The sequence below is a fragment of the Balaenoptera physalus genome, assembly GCF_965194825.1.
Source record: "Balaenoptera physalus genome assembly, chromosome: 6".
NCBI lineage: Eukaryota > Metazoa > Chordata > Mammalia > Artiodactyla > Balaenopteridae > Balaenoptera > Balaenoptera physalus.
This window is the reverse complement of record NC_138885.1, coordinates 88,193,006-88,213,288: the sequence shown is the minus strand read 5'-3', so window position 1 is coordinate 88,213,288 and position 20,283 is coordinate 88,193,006. Positions and strand designations below refer to the sequence as shown.

General features: G+C 41.0%; 1 protein-coding gene and 1 pseudogene across 3 annotated transcripts in view; one reads left to right on the top strand and one right to left on the bottom strand.

Annotated features, from left to right (window-relative positions):
- ANKRD44 (ankyrin repeat domain 44) overlaps positions 1-20,283 on the top strand; it is a 325,415-nt gene that overhangs the window by 123,446 nt on the left and 181,686 nt on the right. The gene's annotated exons all lie outside the window — the stretch shown is intronic.
- On the bottom strand, positions 6,804-7,327 carry LOC309663376 (small ribosomal subunit protein eS12 pseudogene; annotated as a pseudogene). Its single transcript has one exon. The product of its transcript is annotated as a small ribosomal subunit protein eS12 pseudogene (transcript).

Here is a 20,283-nt window from a genome sequence, read left to right as displayed (position 1 = left end):
CACTCTCTGGCCCTTTAGAGGGAAATTTTGCTGCCCTCTGCTCTGGAGGGTCCATGAACCTGGGATCAGTGGATGGACTTGGCATTCTGTGTGCACCCTGAAATCGTATGTAATATGTGTGTGCACTTGTGGACATATTTTTTTCTGTGAAAGGGTCAAGGCATTTCATCAAATTCTTAAACGGGTCTATGACCCCCCAAAGATTAAGAACCACTGGATCTGGAAGTTCTTGAAATAAAGAAACCTGCAATGAAGAAAGGTGAAAAGAGTTAGTCAATCATTTACCCTGTTAATAGTTTTCTAGACCTAGATTAAACAGGCAATTATGTACAGTACATGCTACTAATTTTCTTAATGTAACTCAATTACTTAAATGCTCCAGTCCATCGGGGAGAGGAGTTTTCTTTGAAGTCTCTAGTGTTCGGTAGGCACAACAGAGTCAGACACGTCAGGGTAAGAAGAGCTTTGCCACAGGGAAATGAATTCTGTCTGAGGTTGCATCTCTATCCGGTCGGCTGAATGCTTTATTCAGAAGGCGAGTCATTGGTGCAGCCATTGTTCTGTGGCAGTGTAGGTTGCTGTGGCTTTTTGAAAAAGCTTTGGGCCGCTTCTCGCCAGCTGGCACTGAAAACAACGGAGCAATGTGCTGTGACATTTTTGCAAGGTAAGCACAGATGAGGACAGGGCCAGACTACTTGAGAAGGCAGTTGGGCCCTTGCGCAGGGCCTGCGGGGCCCTGTACTTCTGAGAGGAGGCGAGGCAAGGAAGCTGATCATCTGTTGTTCTGACATCACCATAATTTGCCCAGCCTGTTTTGTGGCTTTTCCTGATGATCATGAGCAAACAGGACTTTTGTTCAGTCACACATCCCAAGAAAGATTGTACTGTCCTCTGAATGGCCTTTATTTCTCCTTAGGAAAGTGACAAACGGCCGCTGGCTGGTAAAGATTAGGGGAGCTTAACTTGAGTTGTCACCTAACTGTGTGACTGAATTAGAGAGGTTTACTCCTGAACACGTAGATTCCTAAGTGTCTGATGGCTCAAACATAGGAGAAGGTTGATTCTCTTATGAACAGATTAGAGGGGTGGCTCTTTTCCACATAGAGTCCCAGGTATCAACATGTAGCTTCTAAGGTCACTCAAGGGGTTTGTCTCTAGTCCAACCAGAAGGGAAAAAAGAGTGTGGAGGCAAAGCATGGGAGGATTTTTATGGGTCTGCTTGGCAGTGACTTAATCACTTCCACCCACGTCCCACTGCCCAGAACTCACGTGCCAAACTTACCTACAAGGGAGGTTGGGAAATTAGTGTAGCTGTGGCCCCAAAGAGTCAGAGAACAGGGACTTGGGTGAACAATTAGCAATTTTGGCCACACCAATTTTTGGTCTTAGATAATTCTAGGGAATACCTCTTACTTGTCTGTACAGTGTCTTGTTCATTCGACAGTTATTTACTGAGTTCAGACCCTGTGTTAGGTGCTAGGGATACAGCAGTGAGAAGATAGCTCTTTCCCTCATGAGCTTACATCATGGCAGAGAAGGCAACAAATGAGAAATCACACCTTGGTGTATTTCTGAGGGAAAATCCAGGACACTATGTAGGGGCCTAATCATGAGGGACTAATGAGACTACTGAGGAAGTTGATTTGTATTTGTAGCCTGTTGGATGTGTGGCAGCAGAAAAGGGTGGGATAAAGGGAAGGAGAGGAATAAATGAATGAATGAGTGGTTGAATGAGTGAATGAACACGCACAAGGGGGGCCTCAGTTCCTTATGTGGCTTTTCTGGGTCCACAGCCCCTTTCCACCACTTTCACCTCTTAAGACTCCCTCTTCATGTCTCCCGTTCCCTTCTCTCAGGTGAGTGTAAAGATCATTTGCTCCCCTACTCTGTTATCAGGTGTGTTGGAGACACTGAGCTGTCCTCTTCATCTCATGATTTTCCTTTGCCAACACTCCGTAGGGATCAGTCACAGGGACTGTTTGTGGGAGGTGGATTAGGCAGTTTAGGGGAAGTGGTTGTTAATAAAGGGCCTAGGGAGGTGGAAGATAAATAAGGATTAGAAATCTAAGCCTAGAGTTTCATTTTAGGATAGAAGAGAGGCTGCTCCAGTACATTTCAGTGTCAAGGAAGGGAAACAAATCGTGGAAGAGCCTCTTGTTAGTGGGAAGACAGTATTTGTCTTCCCTTCTCACCTTTTGCTTTTCTCTCTTTATCCCTATTTATTCACTTGATTCTTCCTTTCTGCCCTAGGTTCTGACTTTTTTGCCTTCTTTTTTCTTCCCCACCTTTCTGTATCTTTTGATGGGTTGCCTGTTCTTTGGTATAAATACCCTTTGATTAGCTGGTCCTGATAGAGGAAGAGTCTCATCCAGCTTTGCCTCTCTGTGTTTTTCCAAACTTTACTTCCCAGTAGAAGTATTCATGGACCCTATGCATCAACCAAACCAAATTACTCAACCCACTGGTATTTTATTCTTTTCTCACTTCTCCACTGTTCCGATCCCAGCTCTCCTTCCAGGCCTACTACTTCCTCTGGTAAGTTGGCCTGATTCTCAACTTCCTTTCTGCTGCCTTCTGTGCCACCTCCCAACTCCCATAGCTCTTTGCACCTCACTGATCACTTTACTTGAGTTATTTATGTCTGTGTTTTACTTTTGAGAAACTATGTGTTTGATGACATGATTGCTGTGTCATTCATTCTCATTTGCTCAGTGGCTCAGTCCAGTCCTTGCAACACTTGCTGAGTGAATGACTAAGCCTGCTTTATTACTTATGTTGAGCCAGTTTGTGGTTGCCTATTTTTCATTTCTGCCAACAAGGACAAGTTGCCAAATAGTTCTGGCTTAGTTAGTGGCCCTCAGTTCTCAGTTGTAAGATTGAAAGTTCTCTTCATAAGATTGAAAATCTGTAGATAGATTTGAGGAGCCACTGAAGGATCGGGAAGGGTACTCTGAGTCTTTTTTGTGGTTTCTCTGGCTGGTGGCATGCCAGGGGCTGGAAAGGTGGGAAGACAGTTATATGTTCTGAGAAAGCCATTGAAGTTGACCCAGCTGTAGCTGATAATAGAAAGATTTAGACGCCTCCATCAGACTAATTAAATTGAGGTGGAGCATGTGAAGTCTAAATGAATGCAGAGAGTCTGAAAGCCAAAATTTGAACTCAGTAAAGGCATTTTGGGGATTATGTCCTGACAACATGACATCAATAGACCATTTTACCACGCACCGCACTGAAACAAGGACAGAGACAAATCGGTGCCTGTCAATAGCGAGTGGTGAAGACAGGGAAGGAACCGTGCCCAGTGAGGAATGGCTGAAGAAACTGGTGATGTTTTAGACTTGGGAAGGACAGGAGAACTGTCTGAAATAGTTCAAGCACTGTCAAGTTAAAGTGGAGCTCTTCTTATATGTCTCGTGGTTGTCAGCTGCAGAAAATAAGATTTCAGGTCAAAATATAAGAAATAACTTCATAGAACTGTCTAAAGAAGTAATGAGTTGACTTGACAAGTATTAAGTTCCCTGAAAGACCACTAGACTAGAGATTCTAAAGGTAGCTAGTAGTAGTAACACACATTGCCCCACTCTCCTGTCTTGTGCCCTTGGCTGGCATTGCTAATGGTTCATGACCTCTTTTTCCCCTCTTAGTCTTAAAGGCCTAAATTCCTTCTCAGGACAGCACTATTAAATTGGAATTGGCCTATAAATTGAAATCTTCTTCCCATGCCTGGACTAGGTGATGTTTACAGTCTCTTAAAACTGTGAAAAACTACAATTCTAAGATTTGTAAGTCCCACGCGATAGCAAACCCATGGAGTTTATTTCATTTTTAAAGTATCACTAACAGATAATGAACACACACACACATATACACACACACAAAATCATTGTCATACTAAATAAAATTCGCAATAATTCCTCAGTATCACCTAATATCCAGTGCATATTCAATTTTATTTTGTCCCGATAGTTTATCAGAAATGCCTTTTCACAGTTGGGTTGTCCCTGTGTTGATTATTTTAATGCATCTATTTTATAAAAAAAAAAAAAAAAGATTTTTCCAAGCAGTTAATGTTTATTATTTGCCATAATAGGATCTGGCCCAAGTATATTGGTGCATTTTGCTTACTCTCTTCAGTTCCAGGGTAGGAAGGGATGATGTGTGCATCTACTAGAATAAATCTTGAGATGAAAGCTAAGCTTATGTTAGCAAAGTACTTAAAGTGAAAAAAGGGAAGAAAAGCATTAAAGCTGTGGTTCTTGACTACGGACAGTAATTCAGGGGATGGTGGCCTGCTAGTCTCAAGATCCAAGTGAGAAAAAAGAAACTGTATCAACATTGTATGATGAGGGGATTTTTTTCAATAAATAAGACAAATTATCAATAGTAAATTTATAATTTGTTCTCATGTGTGTGTTACTATACGTACAAAAAATACACCATACATAGTTACAAAAAAATTTTTTTATGATTAGAACTTTTAAGATCTACTTTCTTAGCAACTTTCAAATGTGCAACACAGTATTATTAACTATGGTTACCATGCTGTACATTACATCCACATGACTTATTTATTTTATAACTGGAAATTTGCGTTATTTCTTTTAAAAATAGAATATATTTGTTGAATCCATCCAGAAGGCTGCAATCTGACTCTACCTAAAGAACTTTGAGTGATAAATTTAATGTCCTCTCTAAACTTTTCTCAGCTTCATTCTATCGTGTCATGAGAACATGAGAAATACAAACTGTAGAGCACGGGCTTTTAAACTTCTAGATTTTTGTGTATTTTCCCTCACCTACATATATCTTACTTGATTTTTTCTTTTTTAATGAGGAATTTGATATGGGGGATAAAGACTTGAGGTGTTTTGTTAGCTTAGAGACCTGTACACCCTCTAAATTAGACCTAAATCAGAAACTGCTGGGAGCAAGGAGGCTGCAAGCAAGGGTAGGGGGACAACCCCCAAAGCAAAGTTCCATAAATACAGAAGCACACTGTCACTGGGGGTGCTGACCCTCTCAACTCTCACTGAATGTTCCTGCACAAGAATGCAGGCGCAGCGTGGCCCAGACTTAAGTTTTTAAGAGAAAATACAGGAAGTCTCTAAATTGTTAAATGTTGGTTCCAAAAAAATGATCCAACATCATTCAGGCCAAAGAAAACACATCTGTGGGCCAAATCCAGCTTGCCGGCCACCGTTTTGCTAACTGTGGATGAGATTGGCAAATATTTAACAGTTAAGGTTTCTCTGGCCACCTGCATCTGGAAATCTAAAGCATGGTCCTGAAGCAGAGGGTCCGGGGTTCTGGGGAGAGCAGTGACCCGTGTTCTGCAAGCATGGACAGCACTTCTGGCTCCCTGGCCCATGGGTAGGCTGGCAGCCCCTTCACAGCTCTGGGAGGGGTGCTTTTTGTCTTGAGGGTAGGTGCCCATCTCTCAGCGTATGCCAGGCAATACTGTCACCCTGCTCCTTGTTGGACCACTGCCCAGGATGTGGGGCTGTGGTTTGGAAGCCATGACCTATGTCCTGTAGAGAATGATTCATGAACTCCAGACGGCTCTGAGCAAGCTGCAGCGATGTGGCTTCAGGGCATTTACGATGTGTGAAGGCAGGTCTGGTTAGCATCACTCCTAATTGCCCTCCAGGGCGCTTAGCAGCTGAGGCCCCATTTCTCCAGCACTGGCCTTGGAGGCCAGAAAGCCATCCTCCATGAAAGAGAAATCTTATAAGGGTATTTGACGTGCACCCTCCAGATAGTAGAGATGGGTATTTTGGAGCTATGGAAGAATTCCAAGTATAATGACATTAGTATTATTTTACAGTTGCTAGACATTTTTACAGCACAAAAAAGTCTTGAATTAAAAGATGTACTTTGTAAATAGCTTGAAAATGTGAACATCTCTAGGATAAAGGGTTATGGTTTTCCATGTTCGCTGTTAAGTTTGAGGGAAGGATGAAAATGTGAATAAATGAGCTACATCATTCTCAGATGGAAAGAAGACTCACTTGTTAGAAATTAATGTATAAATTCAGTGCATTTGATTTGGGTGGTAAGACTTGGATTGGGGAAACTTGACAAGATCATTCTAAACTTTATCCAGAGGAATAAATATATGAGGAAACTCTTGAAAAAGAAAATCGGTGAGGAGAGAATTTCATCAAATATAGTAAAACAAATTACAAAAGTATAGAAATTAAAACAATGTGTTACTGACATAGGAATGGACAATCAAATCAGTGAAACAGATATAGTGAGTCCAGAATTAGACTCAAGTGTATATGGTCATTTGGTATAAAATAAAGGAAGCATTTGAAACTACTAGAATGAGATGGATTATTTAATAAATGGTGTTGAGACAACTGGCTGGTAAAAAGCTGAATCCTTTCCTAATTTCTTATACCAAGATAAATTCTAGAGGTAGAAAATAAAAAGATGCAAGTAATGGAATACAAGGGGGGAAATACTTTTTTTTTGGAGGAACAAGAGCCCAGTTTTTTGTTTTTGTTTTTTTTAAAAATTTATTTATTTATTTATTTTTGGCTGTGTTGGGTCTTCGTTTCTGTGCGAGGGCTTTCTCTAGTTGCGGCGAGTGGGGGCCACTCTTCATTGCGGTGCGCGGGCCTCTCACTGTTGCGGCCTCTCTTGTTGCGGAGCACAGGCTCCAGACGCGTGGGCTCAGTAGTTGTGGCTCATGGGCCCAGTTGCTCCGTGGCATGTGGGATCTTCCCAGACCAGGGCTCGAACCTGTGTCCCCTGCATTGGCAGGCAGATTCTCAACCACTGCGCCACCAGGGAAGCCCAGAGCCCAGTTTTTTTATTTGATCATTTCTTGCATTTGAAGTACTCCTCGATGACATCCTTGGCCTGAGACTCTTTGCCATAGTCCTTGACCACCACACAGCTGCAGCCAACCACTTTACGGGGTTTTCCCTCTCTGTCAGTTTTACAGAGGCCTACCCATTCCCCTGGTTTCTTGTTGTCATCAACCTTAATCAGGTTGATCTGGTGCTCAGCACAAAGGGCCTCCACCAACTTGACCTACACAGGCTCATCACAGTTGGATGCAAGCACAGAGATGGGCTTGGCGCTTGTCTAAGGCTTTGGCGGCTTCGCGAATTCCACGTGCTAGGCCATCGTGGATGAGGGCGGTCTTCAGCACCTCTTGCAGAGCAGTATTAATGTCCATTACACCTCCAGCAGCAATGCCTTCCTCGGCCATGGCGGTGGGTTACGGGTGGAGCCGAATCTTGAGTGCACCCGCGCCTCCGCCTCCGTGCGGCTCCGCGGCCGCAGGGAAAGAGGGGAAATACTTTTTTAATCCTGGTGTGAGGGAGGACTTTCTAAGCATAATAGCAAAGATAAACATCATAATGGAAAAGATACCTTTGAATATATAAAAACTGTAAACTTCTGTATATTAAATCTCCGTAAACAAGGTTAAAAGATAAACTAAAGGTATGTACAATATATGTGAAAAGTGTTAATGTTCCTCATATATATAAAGAACTCTTGCAAATTATTTAGGAAAAGATAAACACCCAAATAGAGAAATGGGCAAAGAATATGCAGAGGCCACTCACCAAAGAAACTGTAGATAGCCAACACGTATATGAAAGGGTGTCCAGTCTCAATTTCACCTGAGATCTAAGAATTCATATGACAGCCATATGGTGCCATTATTTACTTGTCAAATCAGCAAAGATGAAACTAAGATCTCAAGGAGGGTGTAGACAAAGGGACACTTTGATGCCTTTTTGGGGAAAGTGTGATTTGTACTAGCCTTTGGAGGGCAGTTTGACATCTGTATCAACATTCAACAGGGTATATCCTTTGACAGAGCAATACCACGCTGGGGAATTTACCCTAAGGGAAATCACTGGACAACTATATATACAAAAAATGCTTGTTGTTCTGTGGTTTATAATAACAAGAGATTAGAAATTACCAGTAGTTTACTTCTGAAATATGTTACAGTATATCCATATGTGGTAATATCATACCATCTTTTAAAAGGGTGATTTGTATCAATTTTTACCTATTACATATATTTATTGATGGGTAAGATCTTCAAGGTCTTTTTTTTTTTTTTTTTGGCTGTATTGGGTCTTCGTTGCTGTACACAGGCTTTTCTCTAATTGCAGAGAGCGGGGGCTACTCTTCTTTGCAGTGTGCAGGCTTCTCATTGCGCTGGCTTCTCTTGTTGTGGAGCACGGGCTCTAGGTGTGTGGGCTTCAGTAGTTGTGGCACGCAGGCTCAGTAGTTGTGGCTCGCGGGCTCTAGAGCACAGGCTCAGTAGTTGTGGCGCACGGGCTTAGTTGCTCCGCGGCATGTGGGATCTTCCCGGACCAGGGATCGAACCCGTGTCCCCTGCGTTGGCAGGCGGATTCTTAACCACTGCGCCACCAGGGAAGTCCCTCAAGATATATTTTTGAGTGAAACAGCCAGTTGCTAAACAGCATATGTCATGTGTGCATGTAAGTTTAAGAAGAGGTCCAAAAGGTTAATTATGGTTGAATCTGGGTAGTAGGATTTCCGCTTTTTTCTTTATTCCTTTATGTGTTATTAAGATTTTTTACACCGACCAAGTATTGTGTTGATAAATGATAAAGACTAATACATTTATATCAAGAAGCCACATGCACAAGAAAGCCAACAAACCAGGTTCCAAAGTTGTTCATATTTAGTATAAGGATATGACTGCTAAAATGCACTTGTTATATTTGTTTGAATAAGTATAGCGCATACTTCAATGGTGTGGTACTTACTACCCATAGTGATAAGCAGAGAGGTGCTCCCGCCTTTTATTACGTGACAGGGACCTTTCTCGTGGTGGTGGGAGATGTTGGCATCTCAGTAGAGTCCTTTTCTTCTACCATCATGCTTCCTTCTTTGGAGGAATTTCAGGGGGGACCCCATTCATTGGCATTTAAGACTGGAAATGTGTATGAATGAGATTCTAGAGGGCAATATCATATAATTTCATGTCTTTTTATTTAGGTTTATGAACCACATGTCATATCATAAATTATGGAAAAATAATTTTTGATTGCTAGTTTCGATTAGGGTAAAAATCAAGTGAAAGTTTCCAGGTGCTTTTTGGGCTTCTTTATTTTCTAATTTCTTTTATAATGAGAATATACTCATAATCAGAAAAAAAAAAATTTAAAGCTTTGTTGAAAAGAGCTAACTCATATTTAAAATGAATTGGGCAGAGATAACCACATGCCCAGATCATTCTTAAGAGATATGCGCAAATTAAAAGGATATAACATATATTTTAGATCAATTAGTTGTGTCAGCTGTGATTTTTACCGAGGAAATATTGCTTTTGGTTTCAAATGTTAAATAACTATATAATTATGACAGCCAGAGGACTTTCCATTTGTAGTTTTATAGATGTATTATCATTGCAACTGACTTGAAAAGAAAAGAAATGCAAAGAGCTTAAATGTGTGTTTTATTTAATTAGGGTAGAAGCCTGTGGGGCTGGGTGGGATTTTTTTCCCCAGGAGGTTGCATAGCTGGTTGTAGTCAAGTCAGTTGCCAACTTTCTGCTTAAAGAGATGTTCCTGGCAGTCAGTCTAGGGCAGCTGTGGGTTTCTTGCTATGTACTTTCCGAAGTCACCCTGAGTGTAACACAGGCCACATTCTCCTTCTCCTTCAGCCCCTTCCTAAACTCCTTCCTGGCTTTCCTTCTCCAACATGCACCTGATCAGAATTTTTGATGTAACACCTTCACAACCAACCCTTATATGTCCCTGCTTGATATACTTTATTTGTTGGTACATAATCCCTATCAGTCACACCAAAATGCAACTGTGGTGTAGGGAAAAGAGTACTAAGTTTAGCTCAGAGGCAGAAGCCTTGGGTTCTGTGTGTTTTTGAGTCAATTAATCTACTCTGGGCTCAGTTCCCTGTCTATAAAATGAGTATGATAACAAACTTTGTATAAGGTTTTGGTTGGAGAGATGCTATGTGTATATCTGTTAGGATTAGATTTGGCTGCATTAGAGAGAAAATGGATAATAGTAAAATGGTAGCTTGTAGTAAAATAAAAGCTTATTTCACTAAAATATAGTGGTTTTGAATAAAATAGAAGTTTATTTATTTCCTATGTGCAAGTACAGAGATAGACTGTCCCAAGACTAGCGTGGTACAGGCATACCTCAGAGGTACTGCAGGTTTGGTTTCAGATCACTGCAATAAAGCAAGTATCATAATAAAGCAAATCACATAAATTTTTTGGTTTCCCAGTGCATATAAAAGTTATGTTTACATTATAATGTAGTCTATTAAGTGTGCAATAGCATTACATCTAAAAAGCAATGTGCATACCTTAATAAAAAATACTTTATTGCTAAAAAGTGCTTAACCATCATCTGAGCCTTCAGCGAGTCATAATCTTTTTGCAGTAGTAACATCAAAGATCACTGATCACAGATCACCGTTACAAATATAATGATAATGGCAAACTTCAAAATATTGCAAGAATTGCCAAAATGTGACACAGAGACATGAAGTGGGCAAATGCTGCTGGAAAAATGGCACCAATAGACCTGCTCAACTCAAAGTTGCCACAAACCTTCAATTTGTAAAAAAAAACAAAAAACAAAAAAAACTCAGTATCTGAAAAATGCAATAAAGCAAAGCACAATAAAACAAGGTTTGCCTGTATTCAATGATGGTAGGAGCTAGTCTTTGTCTCCTTTTGTGCTGCCGTCCTTGGTAGGTGGCTTCCATCTCATTGTCCAAAATGTCCACTTGAGCTCCAGCCATCACATCCAAATTCCAGATAGCAGGAAGGTGGAGGAAGGGGATTCCACCCCCACCCCACCCCAAGGACACTTCCACTAAGGAAACGATTGCTTATGTATTATCTAGAACCTCATCATATGTTCATGTACTCGGCTAAAAATAATTGTTTTTTATGAAAGAAAGAGAGATGTTGGAGCAAACCAACAGTCTTTGCCATGACCTTTGAAAGACTTTTGTGACCTGGGAAATACTCTGAGTCCAAGAAACTACATTATTTATGTAATATGACTGTGAGGCAACCTCATATACATTCATCCATTCACCAAATATTTATTAAATACCTGCTAGAGGTGTAGCACTAGAGCTGACACCCCATATGCTTTCTCACATTTTCTTAGTTAGTTTATGTTATTTCCAAAAAAGAGTTTGAGAGATCCATGTAGCTGTGATTCCCTCCCCGCTTCCCGCTTTGCTGTGCATGTGGGAACATAACATCACTAAAATACCATCTCCCTCTATTTGGGAGGAGGGAAGGAGAAGGGTGACACTGGAGCATGTTGTAAATGGCAGCGCTCTTAGCTCACCAGTACAGACACTGTGTGTTTTCCCCTCCAGCTCTTAGAGGTCCTGTCTTTTGTCATCAATGCTTCATGTTGCTTTACATCTTGTGTCCCTACTTACTTTGTGTATACGCCTTTCCCTCTATTTAAAACAGATGTGCTGGATTGTCTCTTTATCATCTGCCCTCTCCCTTTCAAACAGGGAACACTCTGTGTTTGAACAAGCCTTTGTTTTATTTGGGAGGCAGAGATGGATGGATGGATGGATAGATAGATCAATTAGTGGGCGGGGGGGTGGATGGGTATGCAAGCAAGCATGTATAACCTAAAGGCCAGGCAGCATTGTCCAGTACTGGGGTTATTACTGTTCTCAGGGGACCCCGATGTGTGCAGGATCCCTAAGGAAACAGGATCTGCAGTCACAGGCTCAAGACACTCCATTTGGAAAGGATCTGGAGATGTCTGACATCCTTCCTTGTAATCTTTCAAGAATTGACAGTAGTGGGCTTTTTTTTTTTTTTTTAATCTTCTTGTTTCTTTTATTATGAAAAATTTCAAACATTCAGAAAACAACCATGAGCCCACTACTGAAATGGAACAAATGTTAACATTTTGCCATATTTACTTAAAAAAAAGAATGAAATTTTATAGCTGTAGCGATTTCCTCATATAAACACATGCTCCTTGTGTCATTCATGTCTTTGCATTAGCACCACCTTATCTGAGACACCGTCCCAGAACTTCCTTTGTAAAAGAGGCTCCCTCCATCAGCCTCTAACCTCTCTTGCTAGCACTTCCACCGCCTGACATATACAGTGCATTTTTCTGTCTTCTGTCTGTCTCCCTCCTAGCATGTCTAGCATGTCTGCTCCATGAGAGCTGGGACATGGCTTTGTTCCCATTGAATCACCCTCATCTGGCATCAACTAGGATCAGATGAACAGAGATGAAGCCTCTTTTAGGCTTCCTGACCCATCATCTCCCTCCATGTCTCTCTCCCCAGGGGGAACCACTGTCCTGAAGTTTAAATACCCTTCCCATCCTTGTCTTTATATACTCTAATTTTATTTATACCTTTAAATCTCTGTGTGTGCATGTGGGTACACAGATGCCAAAACAATAGATGGTGTTGTGTATCTTTAAATACATTAACTAAGCAAGCTGTTTATATCCTCTGTAACTTGCTTTTTCTTGTTCGACGTTATGTGTTCGAGATTTATCTATGTGGATACATGCCCACAAGAATTTACTTCATATGTTTCATATTCCTACAATATTCCTTCTAGGATTTTATCACAGTGGGTCTACAGCCTTTTAATAATGGCTATATTACCCTTCTTTTGTCAGGAACTCTCTGAATCTGAATCTGATCTGTGGTAACAATTGTACAAATCCTAGAAATGGGCTAAAAAATTAGGATGGTAAGTTTTGTTATGTGTATTTTACCACAATTTTTAAAATTTTAAAAAAACTTATTAAATTATACATTTAGAAAAAAATAAGTTAGAAGGGGGACTAATAAGGCTTGCACTCTTTGTAAAAGTAAAATCATTGTTAATGGTAATTTTAGAGACTTAATTTTACTCACCGTTGAATACGTTTAATTATAACAGTAGCTTTTTCAAGGAATTGTGGTTTTGTTCTTTGTACCTTAGAAACTAGAATTCCCTCAAAGAAGACATACAAATGACCAACAGGTACATGAAAAGATGGTCAACATTACTAACCAGGGAAATGAAAATCAAAACCACAATGAGATATCACCTCACACCTGTTAGAATGGCTATTATCAAAAAGACCAGAGGTAACAAATGCTGGCGAGGATGTGGAGAACGGGGAACCAACCCTTCTATACTGTTGGAGGGAATGTAAGCAGGTGCAGCTGCTATGGAAAACAGTATGGAGGTTCCTCAAAAAATTAAAAATAGACCTATCATATGATCCAGCAATTCCATTTCTGGGTATATATCCAGAGGAAAAGAAATCATTGTCTTGAAGAGATCTCTGCACTCCCATGTTCATAGCAGCATTATTTACAGTAGCCAAGGTGTAGAAATAAACTTAGTATCCATGGATGGGTGGATGGATAAAGAAAACATGGTATAAATGTACATTGGAATCTTATTCAGCCTTAAAAAAGAAGGAAATCCTGTCATTTGCAATAACATGGATGAACCTGGCGGACATTATGCTAAGTGCAATAAACCAGACAGAGAAAGACAAATACCACAGGGTATCACTTACATGTGGAATACAAAAAAAAAAAGGTAAATATGTGAGGTGATAGATGTGTTAATTAACTTGATGGGAGAATCTTTTCACAATGTATATCTATATCAAATCATCTCATTGTATATTTCAAATATCTAAATTTTTGTCAATTATATCTCAGTGAAGCTGGAAAAAAATAGAATTCCCTCAGAGATAAATCACATATTTCAATATATAGTTCTCCCGTATTAGAGAACCTTTAATGGCTTTTCTCCTAAGGAGAGAAAACTTGAGAACAAATATATTGAGTTGCCCTAAAGTAATATTCAGAATTCTTGGCTTTTGACAAGATTCTAAATGTCAGGGAAGTCTGTTTTTGCAACAGCATGACAACTTGACTTCACACGTTGGTACAGATTAACTGCAGTGCCTGGATTTTCTTTAAGACACATTCAAATATTCCCTTTCCAAGCTTCCTATTAAAAGCAGACTTGTTAGAGGACAAAGCTTTATTTATAAAGCATTTTGCAGATATAATTATAGGTACAATTGGAAAAGTTAAGGAAGATTTATCACCCACAATTTTGAATAATGACTCAGTAGACCTTGGCTAAATGTGAAAGTGTTCTAGAAGGATCACACGATTGACCCTGTTTTTCATTTTGCTCATAAAAATCCATCCGGGCTGTCCCATGAATGTCTTGTTTCTAGAGATACAGTCAGATTTAATGAGCTATTTATCAGTTTCAAAACAGGTCCTGTTATTGCATTTCTTAAATTCGATTGGTATATGTCCCCGAACCCTACTAAACTTGAATACTTAAAAACACTATTTAAAACATATTTGGCAGTTAAATTAACTATCTAACCGCGGCTGTTTCACTTCAGTTCAATCAGCAGATGTTTATTGAGCATCTACCATGTTCCCAGCATTGTGCCAGGGCTGGGACTATAAGATGAATAGAATAAGGTTCTGGTCCTCCTGGACCACATAATCAGGTGGCTGAGACAGATATTTATCCACGTTATCAAAGGAAATGGTCAGTGCTACAATAGAAGTAGAATTGTCCTGTTACTGCACGCTCCCTGTGTGGCCAGGACTCTTAGAGCAATAGATTACTACCCTCAGCAACAGTGCCAGGAAGTGCATGGGCAGGTGTGAGGGTGGTGATGGGGGGAGAGCTTTTAAACCTACCCACCATCTTCATCAACTTCCTTCTTCAAGCTGCCAGTAATAATAATGACAGTAGTTTTTGATTTGGGCAATTGATCTTTTCTCAATCTTATATAAAGTATGACTAAAAACATCTTTAGAAACTTTTTATTTTATTGAATTAAAAATAGACTTTATTTATTTTTTTTTAATTTTATTTATTTATTTATTTATTTATTTATGGCTGTGTTGGGTCTTCGTTTCTGTGCGAGGGCTTTCTCTAGTTGCGGCAAGTAGGGGCCATTCTTCATCGCGGTGCGCGGGCCTCTCACTATCGTGGCCTCTCTTGTTGCGGAGCACAGGCTCCAGATGCGCAGGCTCAGTAATTGTGGCTCACGGGCTTAGTTGCTCCGCGGCATGTGGGATCTTCCCAGACCAGGGCTCGAACCCGTGTCCCCTGCATTGGCAGGCAGATTCTCAACCACTGCGCCACCAGGGAAGCCCTAGACTTTATTTTTAATAGCAGTTTCAGGTTCACAGCAAAATGGAGCAGAGGATGCCCTCTGTCCCCACATATGCACAGCCTCTTTCACTGTCAACATCCCCGGACAGAGTAGTACATTTGTTACAGTCTGTGAGCCTGCATTGACATTCCCCTCAAAGTCCACAGTTTACCTTAATATTTACTCGTGGTGTGGTACATTCTGTAGGTTTTGACTAAAGTATAAGGACATGTATCTGCAGTTATAGTATCATATAGAACAGTTTCACTATCCCCCAAATCCTCTGTGCTCTGCCTATTCATCCCTCCCTGTCTCTGTTTTATTGAACTTTACATATAACCTAAGTAAGAACAGTTGGCCTGAAATGCAAAAGCGGCTCCAGCTAGACTGTCACACCGAAGCCCTCCCAAGCACATTCTGGAGTCACTGCTGACTATGTTACTTCCTTTGGTCATCCACGCCTCTACATGAGAGCTGCTGTGTTTAGCGCAAACGCTCACAGTTTATGTTAGAGTCTGTGGCATTAAATTCTGTGGTTTCAAAACCATTGAATGTGGTAGACGTGTTCACGGTCAACTTTTTGTTCACCATCCTCCCTTTCCCATCACACTTTGACCACCCTTGTCTTTATAAAAAGGTCGGAAGTCTCCAAACAGAATCGCCTTTGTACTGCTGAGGGTTGGGGGTCTTCTGTGCTCCAAATGTCTGATTACAGTATAAACAGACCTATTTGCTTTTAGGGAAGCAAATGTTTTCTGTGTCCAACTGAGCTTGTAAAATTTCATTAAGAAGCTAATCATTAGCCCTGATTAAGTAAACACTGGATGTTTGGCATGAATATTTTAACTTCCTATTTCCAGGCTGGCTTAGCCTTCTCAAGGTTACTGATGGTCAGCTGGCACCGATAATTTTTCAGTCACCTGCGCAGTTTTCCACTCCATCATCAGAGAATCTCCTCCCCTCCCCCATTCAACTGGGGAAGAAAACCAGGGCTCTCCTAGAGTCCCAGACATGAAGCTGGTTCTCTAATGCTCATTAGAGGACTTTTTTTTTTTTTTAAACATCTTTATTGGAGTATAATTGCTTTACAATGGTGTGTTAGTTTCTGCTGTGTAACAAAGTGAATCAGCTATACATATACATACATCCCCATATCTCCTCCCTCTTGCGTCTCCCTCCCACCCTCCCTATCCCACCCCTCTAGGTGGACACAAAGCATCGAGCTGATCTCCCTGTGCTATGCGGCTGCTTCCCGCTAGCTATCTATTTTACATTTGGTAGTGTATATATGTCCATGCCACTCTCTCACTTCGTCCCAGCTTACCCTTCCCCCTCTCCCTGTCCTCAAGTCCATTCTCTATGTCTGTGTCTTTATTCCTGTCCTGCCCCTAGGTTCTTCAGAACCATTTTTTTTTTTTCTCTTGCAGTTGAAGTAGTGAATCTCATTGCTGCCTACTCCAGTGCAGGACAAGAGACTAAACTCTGCTCTCTTTCTAATTCAACTTGAAATTGCCACCATTTCTATCCCTCCATATTTGCCTTTATAAACATTTCAGGCTTTAACAAAGATCAGATTTCCTTTTACCGATACTTACAAGTCAGTAGGAAGACGTGCTTAATATTACGCTTTTATTTTCAAATCTAGGAAAGAGCATAAAAGATAAAGATGCAAAAACCTTAAAGCAGTTACCGCCAGTGACTCAGACGTTATTAATATCGCTGTGGGCACAAGGAATTGGAATGGTGTTAGAACGATTTTCTCCGGGGAAGAATACATTATGACAACATTTTCCAAAGTGTGTTTCTCAGAGGCCACAATAAATTTGACTAGTGTTTAGAAGGGGAAAGAAAGATATTTTGTGGCTGAATAAAATTGGGAAGTACTTCTACTGCAAATTTCCTTGTTTTAGTGATTTACAATGTGTATTGCTATATTAAAGGCTCTGGGAATTCCTGCCATAAGGAAACCTGTTTAACTTTCTTCAACACAGTGTTTCAAATTTATTTGGCTTCAAATGCCTACTTTTTTTTTTTTTTTTTTTTTTTTTTAATGTGACACCTGGAACCAACGCTCAGAGCCAATGGGATATACCTACACTTTGGGATATCATGGTGTAGAATGAGAGTCTCTGGAATAGTCTGTGGCAGTGGTTCTTGAACTTGAGTGTGCATTAGAATCCTGGAGGACTTGTTAAAATACTAGGTTGCTGGGTCTCACTCCCATAGTTTCTGATTTGGGAGGTCCAGGGTGAGGCTTGAGAATCTCTTTTTCTAATAAGTTCCCAGGCAATGTTGATGATGCTGGTTGGCGACCACACTTTGAGAACCACTAGTCCATGTTCAAACTGGAAGGAAACAAAAGTTATGGGGGATGGGGGTGGTACCACAGGTGCGCTGCTATACAGTATACAAGTTAGTGTACTCATACAAGAGATACCGATCAAACCTGCTCTGTGTCAGGCACCATGCTAGGTGCTGGAGATGATCCTGGCATTCAGGAGCTTACAGTATAGTAGAGAGATAGACAGTAAATGGGTAAAGGAAATGAGTCATAGGTCCCTATGAATTGAGAAGACTACTGTGAAGGAAGCCAGCAGTGTGTGTGCTATGATACTCAATAAAAGGTGGTCGGGAAAGATCTCTCTGAGGTGGCAGGGACATTTCAGCTGAGACTGGCCCTGAGAAACCGGGGGGCCATGAGAAGATGGGGATGATGTTTCAGTCTGGATAAAGCCACGAGCAAAGGCCCTGGGGGGTGGTGGGGCGGGGGGAGAGTAGCAAGTTCTGGGAATGGAAAGAAGGCCAGGATGGCTGGAGGACAGTGAGAGAGAGAGAGAGAGAGTGTGGAAGAAGAAGAGGTTGGAGGGGAGACAAGGAAGGGCCGGGTCACTGGAACTGAATGAGGCAGTTTGGGTTTAATTCTAAATGCGAAAGGTTCTGGTGACTATTGTAAACAGTCGCTCTGGGTGTTGTGCGAAGGAAGGATTGTAAGGGGAAGAGTAAAAGCTGTGAGACCAGCAGGAAGACCATAGCTGGAGTCAGGGTAGAGGTGATTTGCCTGGGGTTAGGGCAGTGGCGGTGGTCAGGCGGCCACGTACTCATGAGCTCTAGAGGGCGCCACTCACAGGGATTACTTGTGGCTGTTAGCAGTGGAGAGATGTGGATTGCTTCCCAGCATATCTCGGAGGTAGATCACCCCAGATCTGATGATGGGTTAAGTGTGAGGGGCAAGGAACAGACAGGTGCCAGGAATGACTCCTGAGCAACAGAGAAGGGGAAGAGCTGCAGGAGGAGGAGGCAGCTCATTTCAGAGAGAGAGGAGGGAACTAAACAGTTATTTTTCAGGGGGACAGTGAAGTGACCACAGCCAGTTATTCTGCAAATATAGTAATTGGCTGTTTGCTGGTACACACGAGAAATGATATTGGGGTTTAATAAATACTCTTATTAGAGAGTTGCTCTATGTGTTGTGTATCAATGGTTGCCTGGTAGCCCAGAATTAGAAAACAAATAAGGCCATTTAACACTAAGCATAATGTTGTCTTTCTCTAATAATTCAGAGAGCACTTCAGAACCTCACAGAGACTGTTACTATTGCTGTGTAACAAACCACCTCACAACTTAGTGGCATAAAACAGCCATTGTATTATGCTCATGGATTTTGTGGGTTAAGAATTCAGACAGGGCACAGCGGGATAGCTTCTCTCTGTTCCATGGTGTCTGGGCTCAGCTGGAAAGACTTGTCAGCCTGGGGGGACTTGACAGATGGGGGCTGGAATCATCTGGAGATGTCTTCACTCACGTGCCTGGCAGTTGATGTTGGATGTCGGCCTGAGCACCTCCACGTGGTCTCTCCACATGGCCTGGGCTTCCTCACTTCTCGGCCCCTACACGATAGTTGAACTTCTGACATGGCAGCTCAGGGCTCCAAAGGCGAGTCATCATTGCAAAGATCTTGAATGTTTGAATTATACGAAACAGGTTGCTGAATTCATGTTCTGCTTAATAGAATGCTAGATATGAACGAGATTGCCTTGCTTGCATGCTGCCTCGGGGATAATTTGGGAAGAAGAGCCTGGTTTAGGGAAAGAGCTGGCTGTTTTGCATTAGAACAGATGACAAGGATATTCTCGCTTTGGCTGTGAGCCAGTCATGTGATAAACAAGTATTTTTCCAGCCTCTTCTACTTGCCCAGCTCTCAGGGGTGAAGCAACCAAGCATAGTTCATGCTTATCGGATAATAAGAGAATGTTTATAAACTAGGACATATAAGAACTGGTTTGGAATTATTTAAAAGCATTACCTGGATTCAGATTTCCCAAAACCTCTATTCATAGATCCATTCTGGTGAGTTTCATCCATGAAGTAGCAATGCACAATGCTTCCTTAGAAATTGTTCTTGATGTGAATCTTGGGTAGCCCTTGATGACTAGAAGACACCAGTCTGAGTTGGATGGTCTAACCCTAAGATAAATCCTTGATCTAAGGCAGTAGATTCCAAAAAGGGGAGTATAGGCCTCCCAAGAAGTGTTCAAGATGATCCATGGAGGGCAATGGAATACCTACCTCTATTTCTTAAAAAAAAAATTTAATATATATTTTGTGTGCATCTTATAGAATATTAAATATGTAATGCATGTATGAAATTTATGATTGGTTAATTTAAAAAATAATTTTGTTTGTGCTCAAAAAGTTGTTTTTTGCTGATGGAGTACAGCTTAAAGGTGTGTTTTATCACATTTATTCCTTGTTGCTAATGCTTTTCAAACTTTATTATGCAAATCACCTAGAGAAACTTGATTTTTCTCAGCTCAGTGCAAGAGTGATTAGAATTTGGGGAATTGATTCACACTAAGCTCACAAGAGAATGATTTATCAACCAAAATGCCAAATTTATTAATTTCCAATAGCTGGAAAACTAGACCTATCATTGATACATGTTATGCTTTTATTCTTGGACAAAGTGATTTATCTCAGGATATGAAGTATCAGAAAGCTATGAGTCTTTTAGACACAGAACTGCATTTTCTGAGCTTCTCTAGTGTTTAGGGCTCTTCTTACATATGACCTCCTGGTTACCACTCTCTGTTCCTAGCTC